Source organism: Belonocnema kinseyi, chromosome 3 (assembly GCF_010883055.1).
Source record: "Belonocnema kinseyi isolate 2016_QV_RU_SX_M_011 chromosome 3, B_treatae_v1, whole genome shotgun sequence".
Lineage (NCBI taxonomy): Eukaryota > Metazoa > Arthropoda > Insecta > Hymenoptera > Cynipidae > Belonocnema > Belonocnema kinseyi.
In genome coordinates, this window is record NC_046659.1 from 142,669,149 (window position 1) to 142,681,931 (window position 12,783).

Consider the following 12,783-nt stretch of genomic DNA (forward strand, 5'->3'; position numbering starts at 1 on the left):
TTTTTACCAAAAACGAAAACTTACATTTTCAGTCAAAAAACTGAATGTTTAAAACAATAATCTTTTGAAAGTAATTCAATTTAAAGCGAAGTAGTTAAATTTTCAACAATAAACTGTCAATTTTCAACCAAGAAGATTTATTTTCGACCAAAATAAAAAAGGAATTCTGTGCAAAGTATTTGAATAGTAAAAAAAGCAGTTAATATTTCAAATAAAAACGTTGAATTTTAAACTAAAATAACATAATTAATGATAAAATAAAGAAATTTATATTTAACAAAAAATGTAATAGTTAATATTTCTCCAGAAATTGACCATTTTTTATCTAAAAAATATCAATTGTCTAACAAAACATTAATTTTAAACCAAAGAGATTAATGTTAAACCAAAAAAATTAAATGTTAACAAAGTAATCCAACTCCAAATTAAAAAGACCCAAAAAATTAATTTTCAACTATAAATGCAATAGTTGATATTTATACCAAAAATTGAATTTGAAATAAAAAATAGTTCGATTAAAGAAAAAAAAGACGAATTTTATACCAAATAGTTGAATATTCAATCAAAGCTGATTAATTATTATGCAAAGAGTTGCATTTTTATTCAATAAAGATAACAATTTTATCGAAATAGTTGAATTTTAAACCCATGAAGATTTTTCAGTCGCGAAAAAAACAATATTTCAATCAGATTGTTGAATTTTGCACAAAAAAGTATAAGTTTTATAATTTTCAACCAATAGTTAAATTTCGTACCAAGATACTTGATGTTTCACCAAGAGAACGAGATTTCAACAAAGCGGATGAATTTTTTTCCAATTAGATGAATTTTCAACAAAATAAGTAAATTTTCAAACAAAGAACATTTTTCAGTTAGGAAAGAACAAAATGTGAACCAAATTGTTTAATTTTCATTAAAGTAAAGTTGAGGTAAAGAGGGAGAGGGATTAAAAGAGTCAGTTAGTGGGAAAAGTGAAGCAGAGATAGCAAGAGAGAGGGATTGAAAAAGTCAATCAGTGGGAGGATCGAAGGAGAGATAGAGAGGGAGAGGGATATAAAAGAGTCAGTCAGTGGGAGAAGCGAAGGAGGCATATGGAAAGAGAGGGGGATTAAGGCAGTAAGTCATTGGGAGAATCGAATGCGAGATACAGGAGGGGAAACGTTACCCTGGAAGCGTTACCCTTACCGTTACCCAGTTTTACGAGTTTAGACAGTGCCATAAGAAGTTCTCACTTCAAAAGGAAGAAGTTGAAAACGATGAAAAGTTAAACGTGAAGATTTTTTCTATAGGTTAAATATTTAAAGAGTTAATGTTAGAAATTCTTCGAATTGTTTACAATTTTTAACTGGTCAAGTGCGCATAACTATTTTAAATAATATTTTAATTGAAGTTTCGATTGGGAATAGATACAGTCTTCAATTTGTTGGTTTGGGAACCATTAGGGAAGTTTAATACAAATTGAACTAGATTACGCGGTAGAAATTAGTCAAAACTAACAAAAGGCTTAGCGACCCTGGCGTATTCAGTGGTCACAATCGTGGCTGAATCGCGATCCGCAATTCCGCAAATGGGGCGGTTTGAGTCTTCGAACAAAAGATGTAATAATTCTGCCGTGGTTTCTCATCACCCCTGTCCTCGCCTTCTAGAAAACCCCCTTTGTTTGCAAAACAAACAAGAATCGTTTGCTCACAAGTCGACCTTTCAAGCCCGAGCAAAGGGTGGAATTTTAATTACGCGAATATCAATTCATGCTAAATTACATTACTCGATTTCGGAATTACTAATTGTCGCCAATTATGACTATTCCTTTCTTATTATTTATTCAGTTTATTCTTTTATAATTCAGTTTCATCTTTCCTTATTTTAAAGAAATTGACGCAGCAAACTAAATACTTCTTTTTGAGATTGACTCTTGTTTAAGTACTTTTAAAGGTCGCTAAGGTCAGGATTGATATTTATGCCTTATTTATTCACACAATTTGAGATTTGAAACATTCTGAACTAAGCAATTTTTTTCCTCAACTTGAGAAGAATCGATTGTCCTATGATATTAATTCATTTTGCATTCATAATTCAAAGCCGATACAAAAATAGAAAAGATTCGTTGATTCGGAAAGAATCGATTGACCTGTAATATTAATAAATTTTCTTCAAGAGCATGAAACTTATCATCTTTTATGTTACAAGAATAAAAGAGTCTCCTTGATTCGAGATGTCCTAATTGACCTATTTTTATTTTTGACTTTGACTTTCTTTAGGAGGAACTAAACATATTTGCTTATTAATCATAACGTGACAGTAGAGAGCTTTTAAAATGAGCACTATAAAATAATAAATCCTGCGTTAATTTTTTACTTTTCTCCTGAACTACTGCGTTTATTTGAACTTTTTTTAGCACTCATGCGTTCCTTTTCACTATTTATCTTGTGAATTCCTGTGTTACTTTTCGAATTATCTCGTGCATACCTGAGTTCTCTTTTTACTTATCTCCTGCACTCTTTCGTTTGTTCCTTACTTGTTTCCTACATTTCTGCGTTCTTTGTTACTTTCCTTCTGCACTTCCTCATTCCTTTTTGCTATCTCATGTACTCCTAAATTACTTTTTAAATTTTCTCGTACACACCTGCGTTCCCTTTTGACTTTTCTCTGGCACTCCAAGGGTTCTTTTTTTACTATTGGCAGCATTTGTGGTTCTTTTTGAATTTTTTCCTGCACACCTGCGTTACTTTTTACTTTTCTCCTTCGCTCGGGCCTTTTTTTTACTTTTCTCCTGCACTCTCTCCTGCTTCTCTTTTTTACTCATTTTCGGCATTCCTGCGTTCTTTTTTCTCCTGCACGCCTGCATTCCCTTTTTATTTTTCTCCTGAATTTTTGTGCTCCTTTTGTACTATCTCCAGCATTTATGTGTTACTTTTTCAATTTTCTCCTACACTCTTGCGTTTATTATTTAATGTTCTCTTGTACTCGTGCGTTCTTTCTTTACTTTTCTGCTGCACTCCTGCGTTCTCTTTTTATTTCCCCCTGCACTCCTGCCTTTCTTCTGACTTATCTCGTGCACTCTTGTGTTCCCTTTTTAGCATATCCTGCATTCCTCTGCTACCTTTTGAATTTTGTTCTGCACTCACACGCTCCTTTTTACTTTTATTTTGTACTCCTGCGTTCCCTTTTTATATGTCTCCTGCATACCTGCGTTATTTTTTACTTTCTTCCTGTACTCATGTATTCCTTTTTCCTTTTCTCCTGTATTCCTGCTTGCCTTTTATACTACTCTCGTCCACTCCTACATTCCTTTTTGATTTTCCCCTGCATTTCTGCATTTTCGGTACTTTTTTTGTGCACTGATGCGCTCACTTTTATCTTATCTCCTGCACTCCTGCGTTCCTTTTTACTATCTCCCTTATTTCAATGTTACTTTTTAAATTTTCTTCTGCACTCCCACGTTCCCTTTTTACTTTTATTCTGCACTCCTGCCATCCTTTTTTATCTCTCTCTGGCATTCCTGCGTCTTTTTTTACGTTCTTCCTCTACTCCTACATTCTTTTTTACTTTTACCCTGCACTACTGTCTTCCTTTTTACTACTTGTCTCCTAAAATGCTACATTCTTTTTTTTATTTTTCTTCTCCACTCCTGCATACTATTTTACTTTTCTCCTACATTCCTGCGTTTCTTCCCTAAATTTCTCATAAACAACTGAGTGTTTTTGGACCATTTCCTGCAGTCCTGTACTCCTACGTTCCTTTTTAACTATTCTCCTGCACTCATGCACTGCTTTCTTACCTTTTACCTGTTCCTTAACAATATTCTCTTTAATAAAGCTAGAACGTGGCGGTTTATTTTTTAACTATTCAATTTTTTATCCACTTATTACTTGAAGCTAGATACAAATAATTCAATTTACCACACATAATTGTTTAAACAAATTATTACTGTTAACAACTGTCTCCTCCTATAGTAATGCTAGATGTTTTCGGTTTCGGTTTCTTCGCAATTTATTATCGGTCAGTACTATCTTGTTTTAGATAATTGCTTAAATAAATTTTCATTTTTTTGCAATTTTTAATTGTGCTTTAGATTTCTAGTAATAAATAATAAATATACAGTAGAGAATTTACTTTTTTAAAGAATCTCTTTTTTTTTTTAGAATATATGTTTCTGAAATAAAACAGATATTTAAAGCATCCATAAAATTTCTATATGGTTCGTATTAAATATTAATTTTCTTTAAAGTAGTTACTAAAAGCCTTTTTTAAAAAGTAATATTAATATTTATTATTTGTTCTTAATTAAGAAGTCACAGATAAGCTAATAAATTTTAAAAAAACTTTCTAGAATCACCCTAAAGAGAAGATAGCTATAAACCATAATAAATTGTTTAAATAATTATGTCTGTAAACTTGCAATTAATATTATCTCACTAACTAAAAAGAAAACAAAAAGTTTAAAATTTCAGAAAAACTGCAACCACCTAGCATTGATATAGGAGCTGACAGCTATAAATAATATTATGAATACAAATGATAATAACTTGTTTAAATTTTTAGTTGTTTAATTAAAAAATGTATGAAAATTTAAGAAAAAAATGTTGGGCCACCCTGATAAGCACTGTTCAGTACTATTTATTCAAAAAAAGTATAAACACCCGATATCAAATTCAGATCTAATTTGAGTTTTGGACGAAATGGGATAAGTGAAGTTAAAAAAGCACAAAATTGAAAAAATTCAAAATTCAAATGTTTAAACAAAGTGTTGGGCCGAGGCAGATTAGTAATAGATTTATTAACCTTTCCTATCAAGCTGTTTTTTACAATTTTCAATATTTTTGAGTAATAAACCACTTAAAATGTTCTGCAATTCTAATTACTTAACCTGGAAAAATATTTTTTATTAGAAATAATTAATCTCTGCAGATCAGGAGAGAATAAATAAAATAATGATTGCATTTTCGGTGGTTATACGTTTGATGGAAGGGGGATGGTCGATGAATGTGAAATTGATAAATGAATCACACTGTTTAATAAATTCGTATAATAAAGTATCGTCGGTTCGTGATGGTAGCGGTGAAATGGTGGGGTGCCTTGTAATCATTTTAATTAAAGCGCGCGAAAGATATTTAATTTTGAATAATTAATGGTCGTTCTCCGTAATTCACGCGCCTCAGGATCAAGTTCTCTGCTCCTGCCTGATTATTCTTGAAAAAATTATTTCTTTCCAAATTATATATTCCTTTAATTTTTAAGAAGAAAAAATGTTTTTTTTTGCGCCTGTGAAAATTTTAATTTATGAATAAAATAGGCCGAATAGGTAGAAGACGTTAAACCTAGTTTACCTTTGCAAGAAATAAAACAATTTAAGGTTTAAATATATTTTTGTTTAATTTTTAAAAAGAAAGCAACATTTTTGAAGCTATTTTAACATGAAATAATATGGTTGAAAGTCATCAAATTCAAAAGTTCAATAAATAATCTGGGCATGCTTAATTTTTTGTTGCAAATTGGTTGAAATCAGAAACTTATTGTTCAAGAAAATTCACAACGTTTATTTTTTATTCGATTTACAACTAATTTTTTCAATTGAAGATAATTTACTTCTTGAAAGATTTATCATAAGATATTTTTTCCTTAGTTTAGCTTAATTAATATTTATTTATTTAACGGAAAGTTTGACAATATGAAAATATAAGAAAACGTCTAAAATCCATCTAGAGCTAATAATAGAATACAAATAATTTACATTAAAATCAACATAAATTGAACAAATTTAAGTAAGTTTTCGTCATATGATGCAATTTTCAAATCATTATTGTTACAATGAATTGGTGTAAAAAATTCATAGATTAGACATTATCTGTTAAGCTGACATTTATTTTTAGTTTAATTGCTTAAAGTACTTTTAGATGTTGTACGTTCAAATTCATATTTGTCAAAATGTGAAAACAATTATTTTCATAAACAAATTGAACAACATTTTTTCAGCAATTTCAAGTTAAATCTTTGGTTTCTTACACGATTCCCCCTCTGAACACGTTACTTAAATGACTTTAATTCAAAAATATATTCATTAAAAAAAACTGTCATTATTCAAAATAAATGTTATAAACATAAGTGAGAGTTTGGCATTTTTACGTAGAAAGTTTAGTTTTTGAAGCAAGTCTGCCTAAAAATGCTTTACTTAATATGTTTATAGCCACAAAATATGAAAGCTAAGATAATCGAATACTAAATATTATTGACTTTCAAAATTCTGATTGTTAAAAAAAAAATTCATAAACAAAAGTAAAACTTTGGAATTTTCGCAGAGAATCTTTGGATTTTAAATCAAACATATTAACGTAAACCAAAGATAGTTCGATTTTATCATTTCATTGTATCAATTCAGTTTAAATTTAAGCGAACAACGAGAGAAAGGGGAAGTTTCTAGAAAAAGTAGAAAAAATACTTTTAAAAAATTAGTCAAAGTAGGTAATTACAAAAACGGATTTCGTAGTCTATAAGAGGTTAATTATTTCGTTCAGACATCCCTCTCCCGTACTTTCCCTTCCCTATTCTCCTACTCACGACACATTCTCCTAATCGCCCCCGTCATTTCTCCATTCGGCTCCCAACTCTTTCCCTTCCTTCTTTCATTACTTCCCCTTTCCCACTTGCTCCGCTAATACTCCTCTTTCCCTACGTTCCTTCCCCAGTCGTTACTTCCCTTCCCCTACTCACTCGCACTAAACTACTAATCCTCTCTCTATCAACCCATATGTAAAATAATTTTCACTTTTACCCTTCCCCTCATTTCCCTTAACTTACTCTCCCTTATTCCCCCTTATTTTCCTCCTCTTCTTTAAATTAAATATTCTTCTTCCCCACATCTTAATTCACTTCACTTCAAATACTCCTTCTCCTTTAATTTCTTACACGTCCTCTATTCCACTCCCCTTATTTTCCCTCGCTTATCGTACTTCCCCTATCCAAACTTCCCCTGTGCTCAATTATCTTTATTTCCCTCTTGGAAAAAAAGTAAAACACAATGTCACATGAAATCTCGAGGGTGTAATCACTAAAATGTGACAGAAGAAAGGGGTGAGTCAAAAATCGCTGAAAATAGCGTCACGTAATAAGTGGACGCTCCCTAAAAAAAGCATGCAAATTCTCCACTGTGAAACAGTAGTAATCATTCTATGTGCAAAGTGTAATTTCATCTAAAGGGATAATTTGACTTTGTTAAAGGGCACATACAGTCGTATTGTGGATAAAGATTCGGACTGAGCAAAGCAATTTTAAAAACGGTTTGCTATGTTTCATGCGTGGAGAGATAAAACTCGATTTTGTGTTCCTCTGTATCCGGAAAGAAGGGAAAACAAAAAAGGAAAAAGGAGAAGCGGGAGTGAACCTGTGCGCCAATTTTCTTTTGACAAGAACGCGTCTCGGTCGTGCAGAGACAATGCAGGGGATTCAATAAAACCGCAACAATAAGGTAGGGAGAATAAGGGTGGAAGGGAGAAAGCGGGGGATGGTCTGGCGGGGGTCGTGTGCCACGGCGAACGGCGAGAATGGTACTGGGAGCTAGGGTAATTTGAATGAAGAGACAAGAGACAATGCGTGGCGTGGGCAAAACCTGGGTGGGCGAATCCTGGGCGGCGAGGAACCCGGTGAAAACAACCGTGGAATCAAATTAGTGCGCCGCTCGTTCTCGTGAAGAGAGACTGAGAGAGTCAAGGCAGAGGGGCAGTAATTATATTTACAAGTGCCAGTTCTCGAAAACAAAAGCCGTTAAGATTGCTCAATTCATTCTAGGACTTATTGTGCGGCTGGCCAACCTCAAATATTTTCTCTAATCGCTCTCCACACCAATAGTTATAGTCAAGTTAAAGTATGTTCTAACCTTGATAATAGCAAAATCTGAAGGGTCCCTGGCGTACCTTGGAAACAGATTGGTTACGTAATTGCTTCGGTATAAAGTGACCAGATAGTGACCGTTCCATTCAGTGGGTCCGCTAAAGCACATGATGAAACTTTTAGATGTGTAATTTGGTATTATAATATTTATTTTTACAAGAGCTCACTTGCAAGCTCGAATATAGTCAAAAAATATTTAATTTCCACAGCGATAAGAAAAAATACTTTTTCCACTAAATTATTAATATACGCTAAGCTTAATAATTCCCTAGCATACCTCGTCTGTGGAATTGTTGTGCAATTGCGTGACTGTAAAGGTATCAGATAGTGAGCGTCTTATTCACTGGGTCCGCTAAAGCACATTGAGAAACTGCTGGTTGTGAAATTTGGTATTATAATATTTATTCTTATAAGAGCTCGTTGGCAAGCTTGAATATAGTCAAAAAATAGTATTTAATTTCCACAGCAATAAGAAGAAATACTTTTACCACTAAATTATGAATATACTCCAAGCTTAAAAATTCCCTGGCGTACCTCGTCTACAGAATTGTTGCGCAATTGCGTGACTGTAAAGTGACCAGATAGTGACCGTTTAATTCACTTGGTCCGCTAAAGCACATTGAGAAACTGCTGGTTGTGAAATTTGGTTTTATAATATTTATTCTTATAAGAGCTCGTTGGCAAGCTCGAATATAGTCAGAAAGTAATATTTAATTTCCAAGCTCCAAGCTTAACAATTCCCTGGCGTACCTCGTCTACAGAATTGTTGCGCAATTGCGTGACTGTAAAGTGACCGCTTACATCACTGGGTCTGCTAAAGCACATGGAGAAACCTATGGTTGTTAAATTTGGTATTATAATATTTATTCTTACAAGAGCTCGCTTGCAAGCTCGAATATAGTCGCAAAATAGTAGCGGGTAGTGATCCTAAGTCGGCACTGTGGGTTAAACCGGTTGCCTCGTGTTTTTAAAGATAGTGCGCGTATCGGCTTAACCATCTTGTCCAATGACAGGTTGGAAGACATTCACGTAATTTATGCTGACAGTTGTCAATTTCGTTTTCGCTTGACAGCGTGAGCACCTAACAGGGGGTTTTGAGTCAGCACTGTTTTTAAACCAAACTATTACTATGCCGACTTAGGACCATTTATTGGTACAAAGGTACACTTATAGGCCGCACATATATTGCGTGATCATTATATGGGGGGGGGGGTAGTTGATCATGTGTATGATTACGAATGATTACATAGGAGGAGGGGTATTGTTTGAGTGTTTAGGTAATGATAAGTTTAAGTTTCTATTTTCATAAATGTCTTCTTGAGATGATAGGGCCATTTGAATCGATCAAGGAAGACTGAAGAAATTCGAAATTTTTCATTTACTCTGCAGTTTTAAAAGACAATAAATTAATGTTTTTATAGTATTGTATAATTTTTAAAATAATGGATTATATAATGCTCTAGTTAAATTTTGTAATATGAAAGATGACTTTCCTAAAATAAATGATGAATTGTTTTATCAAAAGACGAATTTTTCAATTAGTTGAATTTAACAAAAAAAAAATTTTTCAAGAAAATAGTTCAATCTTCAACCAAATAGATGAATTTTTCAACAAGAAAAATCAAGTTTAAACCATATAGTTCTTGAATTTTCAATTAAAAAAAGATATTTATTTAATCCAAAATGATATTGACCAATTTTACTTCGAAGAAAATAATTAGTAACAAGCATAAGCGAACTTTCAAGCAGCTGAGTTTACCAAGGAAGACAAATTTTAATAGAGTAGTGAAATTCTGAACAAAAAAGTTGAATTGCCAACAAAAAGTTTATTTTCAACCCAGAAGAAAGACTATTTTACTATAGAAGATGAATTTTTTATTAAAAGACGAAATTTTAATCATCTGTACCAAACGAAAAAAAGAATTTTCAACCAAATAATTGAATTCTCTATCAAATAGATGATTTTTTGATCAAGAAAGAACATGTTTAAATAATATAGTTGAATTTTCAACTGCAACAGATATTTATTACACCAAAACTAAAATAGACCAATTTTAATTTTTAAAAAAATTATTTAAAAAAAATTGACCTGTTCAGATCAACCAAAAAAGATTAACTTCAAAGAAATAGTTCAATCCTAAACAACACAGATGAATTTTGAACAAGAAACAAGAATTTTCTATCAAATAGTTGAATTTCCAACTTATAAAGGATACATTTTTAACTGAAATTGGAAAATGTTGAGATAATTTTTAAATTGTAATGCTATTCAAAGGTCTTTTAGAATCACGTATTTCAGTAAAATTGGTAGAAATTAGGAAAATGGAATGGATTTAATTGGAGAAGGGGTAAAAAAATGTTAAGAAAATTTATTCAATCAGTGAAAAACTGAGCTTCGATGTATTAAAAAAAACAAGTTTTCATAAATTGCAAAATTTGTAGGGTTTTCTCTAAAAAGATTTTTAAGATTCATATTAAAGTATATTCACTAGTAATATAAAATCGCTTGATTACGAGCGTAATACCCATCTGGCCCCGATCGGAATTCCAGATCTGGCCCTGATCCGTAGAACTTTGTGGCACATACTGATTTCCTGCTAAAAAGCCATCTCCATGCGCTCAGAGATCTAGTGCTGATTATTGTTTGTTGATAGTGTAGTGAAATTAGAATATTACTGTATTATAATATTCTAAAAATTATTGAAAATGTCTAAGGCAAATACGCCACATGTTCGGAGGTACCGGTCATCGAGCACTATCCACTATACCTCGAAACCAGACAAAATAAACAGAAAAATATTATTTACAATATTTTTTTTCTTGAAAAAGTATTTTTGTCTAGATTAATTCTTAGCAAATTTTTAAAAATATAACTATCCTAATATTATGGCTTAATATTTTGGCGAAAAGATTATACACAATTAATTTTTCAAATTTTTCAGGAAGTAGAACAATCGACAGAAAATTAAATTTGTTTACAGAAAAATGTTAATAAATTAAGCAAGAAACTAACATTTTTAAATAAAAAATATTTCTGGTTGTGTAATTTTTTCCTCAAAAAAACGCACCCTTTTCTGGCAATTTATAACATCCACAATAATCTTATGCTTATTAAAAGTATAATATCCTTCTTCAGCTGTTATTTTTGCTAAATTTGAAAAGACGGAGGCTCTGAAAAACTTTGAAACCTTTATTGGGAATTTCAAAAATTGAGGTTACCGTTGAAAGGAATTCACCAGTTTCAAATTTCATTCGCGAAATTCGTAGATAGATGATAGTCAGACTGATCGAGTACCGACCGGGCACCGATCGAGTTTCCTGATCAAGAGTCCCGAGCTGGCCCTGTTCTGGGCGTGTGTTTCATCCGCGATCTGGCCCCGATCAGGATTCTCGATCTGGGCCCGGTCTGGTCCAGATCAGGTCCAGATAAAAATTGGTGCACGGGTTACCACGATTTTTCCAATTTCATCAAATGGATGAATGAACAAATCGAATGCCTCTTTGTAGACGCTCCTTTCGTGTTTGGTTAGAGGCAAGTAATAGCTCAAGAGTAATTTTTTGTTTAAAACAATTAAAGTGTATTAGAGTAAGACAGTTTTTGTGACTCTCTTAAAATTTAGTTCTCACGCTATTATATTTTGGAACCCTAAAAATATTATTAAAAATTAAGGAAAACTAAAATCTAAAGAAAGAAAAAAAACAAATTAAAATATTTTGTCGAAAAGATTATTAACAAGAGTGGCTGTTTGTTAACCTGTTAATTAATTGTATTAGTAAATTTCGTTTCTAAATTAATGATATAAAGCTTATCTCATCAGTTTTTAATTCGTTAAAAAAAGTTTGGTAAAGTAAGTACCTTTTCAAAGAGAATTTTTAACGCGATTTATTATTTTAAATTAGAAAATATTTCTATTCTTAATAATTTACTGCCACGCTATTATTTGTTACCTATTTATACTTTCAAGAATATAAGCATGAAACAATAGAAAATAACTTGGAATATCTTAATTTATAAAGTGCATACACTGTCAGTGTCTGTAAAACAATAAAAAATGTTGTAACCGATAACACAAAGATGTGCTGTACAAACAATAAGATTTCTAGGAAAATGTTAAATTGGTTTTTTTATGATTTAAAAAACTAATTTAAGCTTTTGAAGCTTTCAAAATATTTTGTAAAAAATCGAGATGATTTTGAGACCATTCTTTTTATTTTTTCGAATTTTACGAAATTGTAGCAAAATATCAATGATTTCGAAAGATATTCTAAAGTTTTAGAAGTTTCAAAAATAATATAAAATAATTCAAATCTTTAAAATATTTCAATTAATAACTTTGAAAATTTAACTTTAAGAGGCTATTTAAAGAGATTTTAAGGCAACATGATTAATTGTAAAGAATTTGTCACATGTCATCTAGTCATCAGATTTTGTTATCCGATAAGAATTTATGATTGTTTGAACAATTTTTAAGTCACAAATGTATGTTGTTTTTTAAAAATGAAATTTAGTTTGTAATTTGTCTAACTATTAGTACAATATCTGATAATTGATTTAAGAAATCACCTTTTTTATCAAATGATAGCAGCGTATTATGTCTAAGTAATCGTCAGTATATTCCACAAGAAAAACGGAATCTTTTGTCTTTTTGAATTTGCCTATAAAATTATTAATGGAGATACCAACAGCGAGTATTTATTAAGGATTCTAACAAGAAATATTTCGAATTAAAACCTAGTATTACTCGAAAACCGGTACTCATTCAAACGTCGAAAAAATTTTTTATTACATAAAAATAAGAAAATTAATTTTTTTTTAAATCGTTCTCGGCTCATAACTTTTTACTTGATAAGCCAAAAATAACAAACAAGAAACATAACAAAAATTTATTCAGGTGCTTG